At 46.8% G+C, this 17,018-nt stretch overlaps 1 protein-coding gene across 1 annotated transcript in view; it reads left to right on the forward strand.

Moving 5' to 3' along the window:
• Positions 1-11,720: 11,720 nt before the first annotated feature.
• LYPD6B (LY6/PLAUR domain containing 6B) overlaps positions 11,721-17,018 on the forward strand; it is a 174,058-nt gene continuing 168,760 nt past the window's right edge. Inside the window, exon 1 of the mRNA XM_042997107.1 lies at positions 11,721-11,803. The gene's annotated coding sequence lies outside the window, so the exon portion shown is untranslated. The remainder of the gene's footprint in view (positions 11,804-17,018) is intronic.

Raw genomic sequence — 17,018 nt, forward strand, 5'->3', positions numbered from 1 at the left:
AACTTTTTTTAAGGTAAGATTGAGTTACAGCTCAATAGACCAGTGTCATAGCTGGATTTCTGAATTTGTTCTTGCCCAAGTAAGGCACTTACTCTAACAATATGTTAGCACATTGGTATTCTTTAATGCAGTGGAGCCCTGTGTATATTGAAAGATTATTGGCATCTTTTGAGAAAGGTTGGCGTGTCTGTGTTCCTGTTTAACCTGAATATTAGTATTAATGTATAGGTCTGAGAGCTTATGAAAGGACTCCAGACTGTGATGCCTTTGGAGAATAACGAAAGGCAGAATGCAGGATGATTTCATCTGCTTTCAGCAAGGAGCCTTCTATACCTCAGGTCACTGGAATCCTGTGGCCCTGCAGGCACTGTGTATGTAAAATACCCTCCTTCTCATTCTTGGTTTGGTTAATGTTGCATGAGAGCCAGACAGTAAACTGCTTTAATCAGTTAAAATGGAAAGGATGGATGCCAAATCAACATTTCTAAGTGGGATTGAGGGCACTCCTTCTGATGATGTGCTTTTATGATGTCTTATCCATCTTTCTTGAAATTGTTATTCTCCCGAGAACTTGCAAGCGGCAGTTTCTAGATAGCAGATCGTTAAAGGTGACTTATATAGTAAAACTTTACACGTGGATCATATTTAGGCTGAAGCCTGCGTATTTGAGGTGGAAGAACAGTCCTCTGAAAGAACTCAATTACAAATCAAATTGCAGGATCAGTGGGAAATGACCCCACAGGTCCCTGAAAGCAGGGGTTCTGCAACACAGGAGGGCTGCATTGACCCCCCCCCCACCCCGCCCTGCTGTTCCCCAGGGTCCTGCAAGTTGTTCTCCAGGTTTCTGGTTCCCTGGAGCTCTGAATGGTGCTCCAGCTAGGACTTGGAAGTACATTCAGAGCTGCAGTGTCTGTGGGAGAATGTGGAACTGAGCTATAAGTTGCAAAGGTAATTACTGGTGACGTGTGTATTGGCAGCTTTAATTCTGGCATTTGTGACAGGTTACATCTTGTGATTTGTCTTATGTACATAATAAATTGAAGAGAAGTAGGAGGCATTTCTCAGGTGACGCATCAAATAAGAATGTGGGCTCACTTGACAAAAGGCATCCTGCCATGGGGTTTTTACTTTCCCTTTGGCGTTTGGTGGTTCTTCATCCAATCTGCAAAGAACACATCAATTTCTGTGTGGTTAGTCGGGCTCAAAATAGTAAAAGACTTCCAGGTATCCCCACGGATCTTTCCACTTATAACACTGTGGATGGCAAAGGCTGGAATTCTCCATCTGCTTTGCCTCCTCAGTGCCAACCGCTCTGTTTGGGAGTCCTCCCTGTCTGGCACCCTCCAAACTCTCACCCCTCCCTATGACCATACTGCAAATGATTCTCATAGGATAGCTCTTCAAAGAAAATTTACCTAAAATGATACTTTACTCCTTCAAAACATATACATGAAACTAGGGAAATTGGCAAACTTGCCTCAGATGACGTGTTAACCGCATCAGAACCTCAAAATGCCCAGAGAGCTGTGGTAAGCAATCAGTTAATTTGGAGAGATGATTCTGGCTGTGTGCCAGATACCGTTTTAAGTGCTTCGCATGTATGAATCCATCTAATCCTCCTAATAACCCCATGAGGTAGGCACCATTATCTCCACATTAGTGGGGAGGAAACAGGCACCAGAGAGGTTTGGTAACTTGCCCAAGGTCTCACAGCTGGGAGGAGGAGTCAGGTTTGAAACCCAAGCAGTCTGGTCCCAAGGTTTGTGTTCTCAAGAGCTGGCAAATATCTCCCAGAACAGTGCTCGGTGTGGTGTGGGCTGCGTCGGGAGGGGGGCGGGGGGGAGGGCGGGGTGGTGGTGATAACCAGCAACCAGCCTCAAAAACCCTTTTGTAAACAATTTATACAAAGTTTTATACCTTTGCATACCTTTGCGTTTCTGTGTTTTCTCCTTTCAGAGGAATCTGAGAATTCCTTGTTAGTTGAATTACATTAAGCAATCAAATGCATCTAGTAAAGAATCATCAAAATAATAATGAAAGCGGATGCCCCACAGCAGGAGTGCCTGCTAATGCACCTTCTAAACGAAGTCTGCAGCCACTGCAATTGTCAGACTCTTTTTCTGTGTAACAGACACTCAGAAGCTACAGTCACTCCTGTCAGTTTCGTACTATTTGCCTTAAGAATTTAACTTCACTCGTGTTGACTTTTTTTTCCTCTTTAGGACATTAATTATCTCTGGTTGCATTTTAAAATATATAGCCTATGTCCTCTGCTGTTTAAGCTCCAAGTGAAAGCAGGGCTCTCTTGCCCCATCTGGGCCAGCTGGAACGGGAGGTCTGAGGGGCACTGGTGGGGTCCCCTCCCCCCCACCCCCCAGGTCTATGTGAGGCCTTGGAGGAGGCTGCTCAGGGAGCCCTGTTGATAGTAGCTACCCCTACCTCACCTCCAGCCTTGTCAGGATGATTAATAGAGCCTCATTTTAGTGCTTTAGGTTTCAAAAAAGTAAACATGCCAACCATACCACACATGCATATGCAAGTCCGACTGCAGAAAAGGGGCAGGAAAGCACAAGCGGGGTCCTTGTGAGCACCCCCCACCCTGCTTTACCACAGACTCCCTTTACCTCTGCCTCTCCTGTCTGAGGGTGCTTCTGATGGGCTACTACAGAGTTGAGAAGGACAGGCTGATGGCAGATTTGTCTAGGTCTTGGGCAGCTACCTCCTTCAGCCAGTGCCATCGTGGCTGCTGGCCTGCAGACCCCAAGCACTAGCCTGGCTTCTCTGCTGCCCTGCAGTGCCCCCTTCTGGGACATGCACGCAACAGTAAAATACCCCTGGAGCACCGGCTCTCCACTATAGCACCGCTGAGTTAATTCCAAAATAGGAATAATGATGGACTTGGGACCTGGATCCAACTCGACTTCATACTGGCCAACTGTGGGATTATGATCAAGCTGTTTGGCTGTATAGCGTCTCAATGGCTTCGTCTCCATACCTGGATTAGGAGATTTCTGGTCCACCACTCTCTACCCTTCACTATTGGTTGGAGGATCAGATGAGAAATTGTGTGCCAGCATTCTATCAAAGTGCCACTTAAACATAAGAGATTGTTATGTTAAAAGACAAAATTCAACTGAGTACATTTTAAAGATCTTACTGGCCTTATGCAATGATTCATGAACTGGGCAGCATGAATCTAGCAGATAGAAAGGAGCTCCGAGGAGCAGTACAGAATGAAAGACTTACAGGCAGAAGGGAGTGGGAACAAAGGGGAAAAAAAAAAAAAAGAAAAAGAAAAAAAAAAAGGGCAGAGTAGTTGTGGCAAGGTCACTTTCCTTTAGAGGATGGCAGGGGTCCCTCAGGCAGATTACCTAACTAGTGCTGACCAGGTGATTCCTGGTTGACTGGTTTAAGATTCCATTTCTGGAAGAGCTGAAACTGAGTGACGGTTTGGGCTTAGCACAAGTGACTCCTTTTGGGGCCTGTTGTATTGTTTTTAGCAGTTATTGTAAAAAGCTTCCTAGGAGAAGGTCTTTGCACCTTGGACCCCGATGATGCCATTACCTATCACCCCCGATACGTAGCAGAGAAGAGTATGGGAGACCCTGGGAATTGTCTGATTCCACCCAGTGAGATCAAATCTCATTGTAGCTCTCTGTTTAGGGTTCTTCCTTTCCCACACCTCCCCGTCCTTCCTTTTGGGGAAAAGCTGCTCTTAGGCTGTTTCACAGGGTAAGAATATCCTCAACCTGCAGTGAGGAGGGTTTGGGGCTGGTGTCCCATTTTTGTGCCTGGTGTTCATCTCTGCACCTGGTGTCCATCATCTCTGTGCCTGGCGTCCATTATCTCTCTGCCTGGTGTCCACCTCTGTGCCTGGTGTCCCATCTCTGTGCCTGGTGGCTGTTTGTATCAGGGCTCAGCTGCACTCAAGGTCCTGACACCTCATGCATCAAGTCCATTCTGCATCTCAGAAATCACAGCTACTTCGGAGGGTCTACGTCCCAGCAGCATTTCATAGGAGCTTAACAAGTTCCCCAAAGCGAGATGAGAGGCACTCAAGGAGTCACTTAGCCAAAGCCGGGACACAAAATCCTACTCAGCTGCTGGCAGCATCTGGAAACAAGCTCTCTGCTGCTTCTGCTGCAAAGAGCCTGGTATCTGAAAGCTCTCCTCCTGGCACCACGCTGGAGGCAGGTACTCACTGTGCGGGGCAAGCTCTTCTGTCCTTTCTGCGTGGGCCTGCTGCTCATAAACAGATGACTTACCACCGTGACCTCCGCTTTCTACTTGTCTTCTTTCAGCCGTAAACCCAAGAGAAAACAAATCCAGACAGGTGAACTAACCTGTCCAAGGTCACATGGTTGGTCTTGGCTCTCGAGCTCAGATTCCTTCTATTACAGTCTCCTCTGTTTGCCCATCTCAATTTTCTCATTCCTAATTTCCCCTATGACTTGTAAGTAAATAGTGTCTTTTAAAGTGGTTTTCGCTTTACTATATTAAGCCAATAAAGTGGGGAGTTCTTGGAAGAAATAAAGTGTACATCACCAATACTTGGAGTAGACAAGAAGGCTACGGAGGCACATTAGAAATCATCTGTTTCCACCCAGCAAGGGTAAACACTCCCCTCACGTCACACACGGACAGCCGGAGCCCAGAGCTCCTCACTCCAGCCACACTTCACTCCGCTGCACCAACCCTCGGCCTGCAAAGACAGAGGCTGGTGACGGTAACTGATGGCGGTGGGCGCCTCTCTGACGTCCCTGGGTCAAGCACTGTGTGATGGTTAGTCGCGTGGAAGTGTTTTGTACACATGTGAACTGTGTGCCAGGAACCTGGCGATCAGGACTGGACCTTGGCAGTTCATAGTCCAGAGTTCCTGTAGCTCCCACTCTTCTCTGGAGTAACCGAGTGCCTCTCTGGGAAGTGAAGTGCTTAGTACATCATGCATGGCTCATGATAATAGCTAGTTTTTCATGTGCATTCTGGAATCTCTTAACAAGGGATGGATGACAATGGCACTGTTATTTTCCCCACATGCAGATAAAGAAACTGAGGTATGGAGAGCTAGGGAGCGGCGGAACTGGCTGTACAGTCCATATTCTTAATCATTTTTTAATGTTTATTCAGTTTTGAGAGACAGAGAGAGTGCAAGCAGGGGAGGGGCAGAGAGAGGAAGACACAGAATTCGAAACAGGCTCCAGGCAGAGCCCGACACGGGGCTCAAACCCACAAACCGTGAGATCGTGACCTGAGCTGAAGTTGGCCTCTTAATTGACTGACCCACCCAGGTGCCCCTTAATTTTTTTTTTTTTTTTTTAGAGAGGTGTGGTGGAGAGATAGTGTGTGAGCTGGGGAGAGCTTAGAGAATCCCAAGGAGAGAGAGAGAATCCCAAGCAGGCTCAGCACTGTCAGTGCAGAGTGTGATGAAGGTCTTGAACCCACAAACTGCGAGATTATGACCTGAGTCGATATCAAGAGTCAGATGCTTGACTGACTGAGCCACTCAGGTGCCCCTAGAGTCCATAGTCTTAATCAGGTTTACATGGTTACCAAGGAGCATAGAGAGACGAGGCTGAAATCATGTTTCACTCTTAGACCAGAGCTTATTCACAGAACCTGAGCAACATACAGGAACGGTTGAAATCTCTATGTGATAAACTCAAAATGTTAGCATTCATTCACTCTTTCTGGAAATATTTGAGCACCTATTTTGTACACAGCGTTGTTTTCAGAGCTGGAGAGAAGTGGTGAATAAGGCACGACAGTCTTTATTCTCTTACAGGCAAATGAACGAGTGAACACTACTTTCTAATATGATCGAATACATTTAAGTGCTATGAAGAAAGTAAAACAGGCTGCTGTGGTAGCAGGTGGCTTGGTCTCCTTGGAACCAAGTAGTCAGGGAGGGCCTCTGTGAGTGACAGAAGGAGCCAGCCATGCAAAGATCTGGAGACAGTTCCAAGCAGAAGGGACAGTAAGTGCAAAGGTCCTGAGGAAGATTTTGCTTGGTGTGTTAGCGGTAACAGAACTCTGATTTTACACGAAGAGTTTTCTCCACACTGGCATTTCACTTCCTCATTGACCTTCAGCAAATTAAAAAGATGATCCATATGTTTGTGTTACCTTCAAAAGTAGGAACTAAATTCAGAATAATCAAGAACTTCTTTCCTGGGTTTAGAAACCCACCACCAAAGGCATTTGGACATTTTTGTAGCCAGCAATTTTGGAAGCAGACCCATAGCTTTGTAGTCCATGTTTCAGTGCTTGCTCCGAAACCCAAGCGAAAGAGGGCAAGCAATCCTAAGAGGATGTGTTTTAGACAGCCCGGCAAATTCACGATGATCCGTGGTCCCTGAGAGCGTAAGGCAGCATACTGAGGAATAAATATGGAAAAGCTGATTCGCTGCCCAGCCTCAGGGCCAAGCACTCGCCTGAAGGGGCCACTTGTATCTTTTAATAGTCTTCTCAGGGACATACTGCCCCTACGGTGTGTCACTTGGAAATTTTGCTCGCTGCCCAACACACTTTGGAGAGGTTATTTCAACTTTCTGCTGCTTTAGGATTCTGTGATTGGTGGACTTCCAAAACCCAAAGAAACCTATGTATCCTTGGCCGCCCTTGGTAAGCGTGGAGAGAATTTCACCAGACAAAAAGCAAAGGTTCTGGGTTTTGTCAGATAATTCTTGCGCTGACATTTTTGGGTGTCCCCGAAGCGTAACTCTGATAGCCGTTCTTGCTGCAGCTGCTGCCTGTTCTGTTCTTGGTTCAGACTCATTTCTTGCCAAGATCCGCCAGGAAAGAAGTGTTTCCCGCTGCGGGCCTCACACAACTAAATGGCACCAGACTGAAGTTCCCTGTTCAGTGACTAATTAGCCCGTGGCTTTAGGAAGTGGAACAAAGGATCTACATTTTTGTAGGATGTCACTTGAAAGTGTGAGCTGAATAGCGTCAGCTGTTCAAATAGCAAAGCTGGATACAGTGGGGTATGTGGAGGGGGTGGGTCCCGGAGTGAGGTAGCAATCCGGGCAAGAAAGGTCTGGGTTTCTCTGAGATTTAAAGGGCTAACACAGAGGTGGCTGCACATTTTATTTTTCCCTAAAAGGAAGGCTGATTTCTAAATGGGTGAAGGGGAGGGGAGCTTGGGTGGCTCTTGATTGGCTAAGCGTGCAGCTCTTAAATTCGGCTCAGGTCATGATCTCACCGTTGGTGAGTTTGAGCCCCAAATCAGGCTCCGTGCTGACAGTGCTGATCCAGCGTGAGATTTTCCCTCTCTCTCTCCCCCACCCCTGCTCATGCTCTCTCTCTCTCTCTCTTTCTCTTTCAAAACAAACAAACAAACAAACAAAATGGGTGAAGGTGAGTGGGAGGTACAGGTTTCTAGTTATGGAATGAATAGGTCATGGGGATATAATGTACAGCCTGGGGGATATAGTCAATGGCATTGTCGTAGTTAAATGGTGACAGATGTTTGCTATGCTTGTGAGCACAGCAGAACATGTTGACTTGTTGAATCACTGTGTCATACACCAGTAACTAATGTAACATTGTGTGTCAACTATACTTCAATTAAATGAGTGAATGAATGAATAAATTAATAAATAAAATAACTTTAAAAAAAAGAAGCCTCATTTTGTTGTTTTTAGAGCACTACTTATGTGAACCTGGGTTGTGGAGAGAGTTAACATTTCTCTTCCTTTGTTCAGGTGAGGTGAGGGCATGGCTTAGAGGGGAGGGACGCCTCTTGGTGGATGTGGGGCGGGAGCTGTTCCAAACTGAACCTCTCCCCAGGCTTGCTTCTGCACCTGAGAAATGAGAAGTTGGATGAGATCCGTTTCCTAGGCTTGCCTGTAGGTGAGTAGCACCTGGAGTGCTTATTCAACACCACTCATCTCTCCGGAATCAGAATTCTCAGGAGCAGTGATCTGCCTCTTGAGCAGGCATCCCCAGTGACCTTCCTCCTGAAGGATGTCTGGGAACAGCGGCCTGCAGGATCTCTGACAAGTCTTCTGGCCTCAAGACCCTTGGCTAAGTCTGGAAGGCAGTGATTTCTAACCAGTTCTGAGACCCTAACATCTTTGCAAATTTAAGGACAGCTGTGGATTCTCTCTTTAAGAAAAATGTATGTAGACACAGAATACCGAATTCAGTTCCAGGGTCTATGGACCTTGGTTAACAATTCATACCCTGAAGTTAGCTCTCAGAAGAGAATCTAAGCCCGTAGCCGTGTGCCTGGCATAAAGTGGCAACTCACTGAATTTTATGCATGCCTCCCAGCCCCTATGATACACTAGTATTATCTTCATTTTATAGATGAGTAAACTGGGGCATAGAGAGATTAACATATCTTCTTAAGAGGCAGCTGGATTTGAACCCAAACATTCTGATTCCAAAGCCAGTGAACTTAAATTCTGAGCCTAATAAAGTGGTTATCAGGTTTGCCTACCTGAATTCATGGCTCTTTTCGACCCTAATATTGTTGACCTGTTCCCTAAACCTCTCCCATATTAGTTTCAATTAACTGAGCAGCTACTATGTACCAGGAACTATCCTAGGCACTTTCCACACATATTGAAAAATGTGCTCAGAACATGATGTACAGTATTAACACACACATAGAATCCTGTGTAAAGGTAGGAAAAAAAGGTAAATTATATCCCAAAGCTCGGAAAGTTTTTTGGTTATTCTTTGGATAATTTCTCTTCCACTATGCAATCAGAGAACTAGAGATAGAAAAAAACCCTGAAGATTTCCTAGTTCAAATGTCATTTTCCTAGGTACCAGGAGAATAACACGCATGATCATTTGCAAGGATTAATGCATTCTAGATTCTTCAGAAGTCTATCAATAGTTTTATCCTATTTTCAGCACTTTAATACCGTCAAACATCAGTTGGCTCTCTTTGCCCTGCCAGCCTGAGCCATGAGCAGGTGCTTTGTGCTGGCCCTGTGCACTTCAAGTGCCTTATTTGACTTAAGCTCACAATCATATCAGACCTGCATATTTCAGATATCCCTTTCTGGCGAAGAACTTCAAGCAGAGATCTTGTCTGATTTAATGTTTATGGGTTTTCCAAGTGGGAGAAATGCACAATTAGGGAACATGCCCAGGGCTACTCAGCAAGCCTGGAGTGGGGCTGAGGGAGGGAAGGGGGAGAGAGAGAGAGAGAGAGAGAGAGAGAGAGAGAGAATGAATGGACGCCAGGGCAGAACTTGTGACTTCCTGATGATGATTTCCAGGCCAGTTGGGTGGCATCACTTCAGGTTGACCCAGCCAAGATCACACACGTAGTGGGGGGACCCTAAATCACAGATCACATGCTCCACTGACTGTAACCAATACACCAGAAGGGCCCCGCCCACTTTGTGTGGGTGAGACCTGGAGGGGCTCCCGACCTCAGCCCCACGTGCTGGTACGAGTGACTATCCCAACGGCAGGACCCTCCACAGCCCCACCCTGGGACATTAGCCTCCTCACCCACCATACAGGGAGTGCAGCTGGAACAGGGCTCACCTAGGTGCGGCATTCTCTGTAACTTTTTACCAGGTCAGCCTTGCCCAGTGTGAAGCAACCAACCAGGCAACACCACATCTTAAACACCCATCTGTGCAGGACTCACCGATGAAGCAGGATTTGGGGGGGAGGCGGTCCGGGCCCCAAGAATGTTGAGCCTATTGTTGGGGGTGGGAGTGGTGCAGGCCACTTGGCCCTGGCCTCACCTTGGCAGACAGCCTCTAATTATGGCCTTTGAGGTTTAATAGATAGTCCTAGAAGTGTACTGAAATAGTTCTAAGTAGGAATGTTCTCCACGCACCTTTGAAGTTGTACAATGTTTCCTATAGTGGGCTTAGAATGGATTTCTTTAATGAGTCTGTAAATTAACATATGAATAGCAGCATCACACAGCATTGTGTGTGTTTGTGTGTGTGTATGTGTGTGTTAAGGTCATTCATTTGCTCAATGGAAAAAATACACCACACTCTTTGTGTCCTATTTTGACACATGTTTTTTCATGGATTTTATTTTATCTAATTTTTTTATGTAACCTCTACACCCAACTTGGGGTTCGAACTCACAATCCTGAGATTAAGAGTTGCATACTCTACCCACTGAGCCAGCCAGATGCCCCCCCCCACTTTTTTTTTAAATGTCAGGGCTTCAGTGAGAGTAAGTGGCTCAGGTCATGAGCTCTAAGAGGCCTGGAAAGAGCACGGATTAGAGATTTCAGCAGAGGACCAACCCCAAGTCCCATTTCTGTAGAAGCTCTATCCCCAGTCAAGGCTTCCTGGCTACAGGACTCACCAGCACCCCGAATGCCCCACGCTTGGCTCAGCTACTATACTAGCCGTGGGATCCGGGGTCAGTCACACAAACTCTGGGCTGTTTCCACAAGTGCAAGGCTGGCAGGAGAGCATCGTATTTCTGAGTACCCCTGCCTGTGACATCTTCGGAAGTTAAAGATTTGCTTGACAGCTTATGAAGATGTCCAGGGGGTGTCGACTTCCCACAAGCCTGACAGGCAACCAGAGGGTGGTAAGCAGTACAGACAGGATGGGTGGCTTGGAAACCTAGCCTCTTGACTCTGGGTTCTTGCTGGTAAAGCGGGAGAGATGCTGGAACAATTCTGGCTTGGAGAGACCATCAGAAGGCTGGACTCAGAAGACTGGGCCACACCTCATTTGTGCACCAGAAATTAAGTGAGCACACGCATCGTTCAAGGCTCTGGTTATTTAACAGCGTACAGAGGAGGTTCCTCCCCTTTTGGGGCTTACAGTCTAGAGGTGGAGGTGGGGGGGACATCACGATCTGAAATGATCTTATTTATAGCTTAATGCTATTCTACAAAAGGCTTTGGGGCCCATCTGAACCCACGTGGGTGAGGCGGGGATGGCTTAAATGAGGGATGGTCAGAAAAAGCTAGAGTTCTTCCAGTTCTGAACTCATTGTGCCCTTGGCCCAATCATTTTTACCCCATAGGTCTCAGTTCTGGGTTCTCGATTTATGCATCCCACAAAGAAAGGGGTTGGCTTCCATTCTTGGCGCTGGCTTGGTCGGTCGGTCGGTCGGTCGGGTCACGCTCTGTGGCCCATCTACCGCGCCGGCCAGGATGGGACCAGGCCGTGCCTCCCAGGCCCTGACCGACCCCATCAAAAGATCCCTGAGGTTCCCAAAGGAGCCGGAGCTCCGGGCGGCTCGCTTGCGGGCGGGGCCCACCTGTCCGGGCCGGGTCCCCTCGCGGGCGCCCCAGGTGGCTCGGGCGGGGAGGAGCCGCGCCCCGCCCCGCCCCGCGCGGCCGCAGCCAACGCGGGCCCCCGGCGGGCGCGCTCGGAGCCGGGGCCGGGAGCCGGGCTGGTGCGCGGAGAGGCCCGGCGGGCGCGGGCCGCGCAGGTGAGCGGGGCGGGCGCGGCCAGCTGGGGGCGGTGGTCGGCCGGGGGCGGCGGGGCAGGTGAGCCGGGCGGCGCGGCTGCGGCGGGTTGTGCAGGGCCCGCGGAGCAGTGGAGGGCGGGGGTCCCGAAGTCGCCGGGAGGCGAACAGCTGGGAACATCTGGACTGGACGGGGGGCGGGGGCAGGGGGGCCCGCGAGGGTCTCCTGAGTGGCAGGGCGCCGCCGAGCACCACTTGCGTGGCGCTGGTGGGGAGAGGAGAGGCTGCGCGACGGGGCTGCCGTTGAGAGCGCGGGGCTGGGGCGGGGGTTCGCGCCGCGCAGGAGCCGAGAGAACTCCCGCCTCTCCCTCTGCGGCGCCGCTGCTGTCTGCCCGACTCGTACTTTTGCTGGTGCTGGTGAATAAGCGACACATGCACAGGGGTTAGTTCTTTACCCGCGGCTTCCGAATGGCTGAGTGTGCGCGGCAGCTCTGACTCAGGGGCCTGAGGTTGGGAGGCTGCAGGGCTTTGTGCCTGGGGGCGTTGTGCCTGGGGGTTAACGGGTGAATGGGCGGCCCGGCCAGCCAAGGGAGAGGGGGAAAGGACTAGAGTGCTGTTTAAATTCCGGTTGCTAGCTGTGTGGCCTTGAGCAACTTACTTAACTTGGCTGATTGAGTCTCCGTTTCCTCAAAGGCAAAACGGGTATTATAATCATTAAAATAGCCTTAAGTTATGTGATATTCATCAAGTCCATGGCACAAAGCTTGCTGGAAGTTCTCTCCGTTTTTCCCCCCTATGTGATAATGTAACACTTTATGCCTCCCAGAGGTCGCCACACATTTCTGAGCAGAAGGGAGATCCAGGAGGCTCAGATTACCCTTTTGTAGGGGGAAACCCTGATGGTGGTGGTGGTGTGTGTGTTTTGGGGGTCCCTTTTTTTTTCCCACTCTTGATTTGTTCATTGCTAGGCTGCCTCCTCACAGTCTTACTTCCTGATACCATCCTAGAGGCAGGAGAGGTGCCAGGACACAGGCACTTAATATTGCCTGATGCAGTACAGAAACTGATTGGGTTACATGAATGACATAGGCTGAGGGCTCTAGCTTCAGGCATAGCTATATCCAGGGGCTCAGATAAGGCTGCAGGACTCATTCTCTCTCATACATATCTTGGCTCTTTTCACCCTCTGTGTTGACAGGTTTTTGGTATGGTGTGACAAATAGCACTGGCACCTGCAGGTTTATCTGCTTCTTCAGAGAGAGGGGGTGGGTGAGGTGGGGGTGGAGAGAGTCTTTCTCTTCTTGCAGCTCCTTTATCCTTATAGCAAATCTTACTGATAAACTAGACCAAAGCCAGGCCAAGCCATCTCGGTGGATAGGGAGTGGGTTTCCATGATAGGAGTGGATACTTCACCCTGATGCCACCAGTGCCTGGGGCATTAGTTCAGCTCCAATTCAGCTGTTGGAGATTGAGGAGGGGCAGTTCCCAGTGGGCAGATGAAAATAGGACATGTCCATTGATTGCACTGTCTCTGCCTTTGCTCACGACCACCGAAACGAAGTCCATAGTAGAGTGTAGACAGCCTGGGTGCCGTATTCAGTCTGTCAGTCATTGTCTTCATCTAAGGCATGGAAGGCATCCTGTGTGTTCGTCTTTTCATTCATTGTTTTGCTGTTCATTCATTCAACAGACCCAAAATGGAGTCGCTCGTGCTAAGCCCAAACTGAGACTTAATTACAGTATCCCAGGGCCTCTGCCAAGGGTGAAAATGCTTGCTCTTGAGAAGCTCACAGAAAGCAGATGCGGAGATGACAGTGCCTGGAACTGTTTAACTGTCTGGGGATGTCGTGAAGACTTCCCGAGGAAACTGTAGTTGAGCTCTAAATGGGAGATGGCAGGGCTACTCTAGGAGAAAAAGCCTGAGGGGCTTCCCAGGCCACGTGGTGGGATGTCAGTGCTTGCTGTTGTAAATAACACCGTTAGGTGAGTTACTTAACTGTGTCACTTAAGAAGTATGGAGGTAGGAGGTTCAAGCGGTCACGGCTCCAGGCTGGATTCTCTCGGTTTTCCCTGCTCTGCCACAGGTTGACTGCAGCTGCGTCACAGCTTCAGGTGATAACATCCCAAGCAGAAAGGGAGGGCTTGCTTCTCAGTGTTTCTCTAGATAACAAAGGATGAAATTTGCCAGAAGCTCCCTATGGCATTAGGCAGAAGGGTCACATGCCCACCCTGAATCGGTCACTGATAAAGGAGAAGAAAGCGGGCTGTGATTGTGTTGTCCAAGCCATCTTCTGCAGCTGAGAGAGGGTCTCGGCTTCCCTGAGCACATTGATGCCCCTGTCTGAACAAAGCTGGAGCTCGGTTGGCCAGGAAAGAAGCGAGACTGCCTACCAGGCTGTTCGTCAGGCCGTCAGTCAGTGGTTTCTCCCACAGGCGGTGACAGATGAAGAAAGGCCTGTCCTGTCCGGGCAGTCAGGAGAAGTTCAGTACAATAGAAGTACAGGGCGTGGCTGAGGGGAGAGAGGAGCTGAGGCTGGAGACAGGCAGACGCAGGAGTACCCCATGTTAGAGACCACGCTGGCTGTCACTAAGAAGTGTAAATCTTGGTCCCATTTCTCCAAGAACTTACACTTAAAACCTGGAGAAGTTTTTCTGAGTTTTTCATAGTCTTGTTAGAACAGCAACAGTGGCTTACTCCGTGGTGATGATTCTGTAGGGGTGGCTTAGGGTAGGGGGTTTGGGGCTGCATGTACGGTTTGAAAAAGCCTCACAGCTGTCCTTCTCTGCCTTCCACTCCCCACTAACTCCCCTTCACCCTCTCCCATAGCCTCTGCTAAGAACACTTGCTTGCTCTAAATCATGGCTTCGTTTCAGTATCGTTAGCTGTCTTCAAACTAACAGGCTGGGACTTGGCGCACATGTAGTTAGTGGTAGATCTCAGATGAGAAAACAGTTCTCCTGACAGTAAATCCAGTGGATGAATACTCAACAGTTCTTTTAGTAGGAAACCAGCCTCTATTGCCTATTGCTTTTAAAGCCTTTAGGCTGTTTTCATTTGAAGTATGAAGTGAGTGCTGCTTTTTGTTTCCATTTGCTATGGTGGACACTGGTGGGCATTTGGAGCTAGAGTGGGCAACCAGGGATGCATCCTCGGTATCTCGTTAGCACAGAAATTGGCAAAAAGACTCGGTCACTAATCTGGAAGAAAGGAGGGAGTGGAGGGCAGCATATTTTGTTGTTTCCACCGGCAGTGCTGCTATGGGATGGCCAGGATCCTTGGGAAAATGTGAAGGGACGGGGTAGGGAGAGATGCCTTGGGAAGTTGTTGATTCACAGCTGTTTATTGAGCATCGACTTGTGCCGGACCCTGTTGTGGATGCCGAGGATAAAAGAGTACAGGAGAAAGACAAAGTCTCTCTTCTCATGGAACTTACAATCTGCTGGAAGGAGACCTATTTATTTACGTTTTATCTCATATTTCAGGTGTTGAGAAGTACTATAAGAGAAATAAAATAAGTTTGCCAGAGGGGTGGGTGGTGGAAGGATGGGCGGAATGAGCGGAGGGGAGTGGGAGATACAGGCTTCCAGTGATGGAACCAATAAGTCATGGGGATGAAATGTACAAATAAGGGACATAGTCAATGATATTGTAATAGTGGCATATGGTGACAGCAACTGTGCTTGTGGTGAGCTTAGTGGTGATGTGCAGACTTATTGAATCACTGTGTTGTACACCCGAAACTAATGTCACATCGTGTGTCAAATATACTAAAAAAAAAAAGACTCTAAAAAAATAAAATAGGGTAAGAAAAGAGTGCAATAGTTGGAAACAAGCTGGGCATAGTGCTGGAAATCTTCAAGGTTTATTCTCTCTCTGGTTTCCACCAGAGAAGTATGGCCTGAGCAGGTATGATATTGGGGTGGAGGTGGGGGTGGGGTGGGGGATGGGGAAAGACATTCACTTGGAAGAGGGTTACGTGTTGAATAACTTGATCTTAAAAGATTTCTTTCATGCAGAATCTCTTTGTTTCTTTGTTGTACCTCGCATTGTTCCCAAACGTGATTTACGGTGACTTACAAAATATGGTACCAGGTGACAAGAAATAAGTGTAGAAATATGAGCAAAGGGGAAATAAGTCTTTTCTTTCATCATTGGATTCCAAAATTGTTTAGCTTTGGTATCAAGGAGAAGGAGAAAGTACGTGATTAAAAATGTGATTCATGCTCAGGGGTCATTATTTAAAAGGTGAGAAAGTACATTTTTATGCCTCAGAAAGTTATAACTCATTTGGGGTGTGTTTAAAGAGCCAATTTTATTTGATGGGAAAATTAGTCTCTTTACTAAGGACTTATGTAAAATTTATCTCCCGAGTTGAATGAAAACTAATAGTTTCTTTTTTTTTAGGTCAATATAAAGTGCATCAAAAGTTAACAGAGATCAAAAGCCTAATTCTGGGTCAAATTATATGGTACAAAAAAAAGTTGGTGAGAAGTTATGTTTGGGCCCATAATGGACTGGAAAAAAATATACACATTCAAATAAAAGTTTCTAGCTTTTAAATGTTATGCAGTGGTAATTTTGAGTGCCTATTTTTATTGGGTTGTTTGTTTTCTTATTGTTGGGTTTTGAGAGTTCTTTACATAATCTAGATATAAGTTCTTTGTCAGAAGTGTGGTTTGCAAATGATTTCTCCCAGGCTGTGCCTTATATGTTTATTCCCTTAACAGTGTCTTTCTCAGGGTAGAAGTTTTTAACTTTGATAAACCATTTTATCAATTTTGATAGAAGACTTTTGTTGTAATATCTAAGAATTCTTTGCCTAACCAATTATTTTGAAAATTTTTTATGTTTTCTTCTAGAACTTTCATAATTTTATGTTTTACACCAATATGATCCACGGGGTTAATTTTTGTATAAGTTGTAAAGTGTGAGTCAAGGAATTTTTCTTTTTCTTCTTCTTCTTTTTCAATTTGTCATGTGAAAGTCCAGTTGTTCTAGCATTATTTGTTGAAGGGACTGTGCTTCCCTATTGAATTGTCTTGGCATTTTTGTCTAATATCAATTGGTCGTAAATATAAGTCTTTATTTCTGGACTCTCGATTCTATTCCGTTGATTTATATGCCTACATTGTGCCAACACTACCTCTCTCTTGATTATTGTGACTTTATAATAAGTTATGAAAGCAGATAGTATAAGTCTTCCAACTTTATTTTTATCCAGAATTTGTTGTGGCTCTTTTAGTCCTTTCCATATAAATTGTAGAATCAGCTTGTCAATATCTATAAAAAATCGTGCTGGGATTTAGAATGGGGAATTGATCCTATACATCCTTGTGAATGTATAGTTATTTTAGGAATAATTGACATCTTTACAATATTGAGTTTTTCAGTCCATGAAGATGATATGTTTTATCTCTTTTTTTTCTTTGTCCTTTTTGATTTTTCTATTAGCATTCTGTAGTTTTTAGGATATAGATATTGCATATGTTTTGTTAGATTTATACTTAAGTATCTCATTTTTGGGGTTGCTATTATTGCTAGAATATAGAAATGCAATTTTTTAAAATATTGACATATCCTGTTACCTTACTAACAGTAACTAAAGTTACTTATTCTAGAGGGTTTATTTGTAGATGCTTTGGGATTTTCTACATAG

The sequence above is a fragment of the Panthera tigris genome, chromosome C1, assembly GCF_018350195.1.
Source record: "Panthera tigris isolate Pti1 chromosome C1, P.tigris_Pti1_mat1.1, whole genome shotgun sequence".
In the NCBI taxonomy this organism is placed as follows: Eukaryota; Metazoa; Chordata; class Mammalia; order Carnivora; family Felidae; genus Panthera; species Panthera tigris.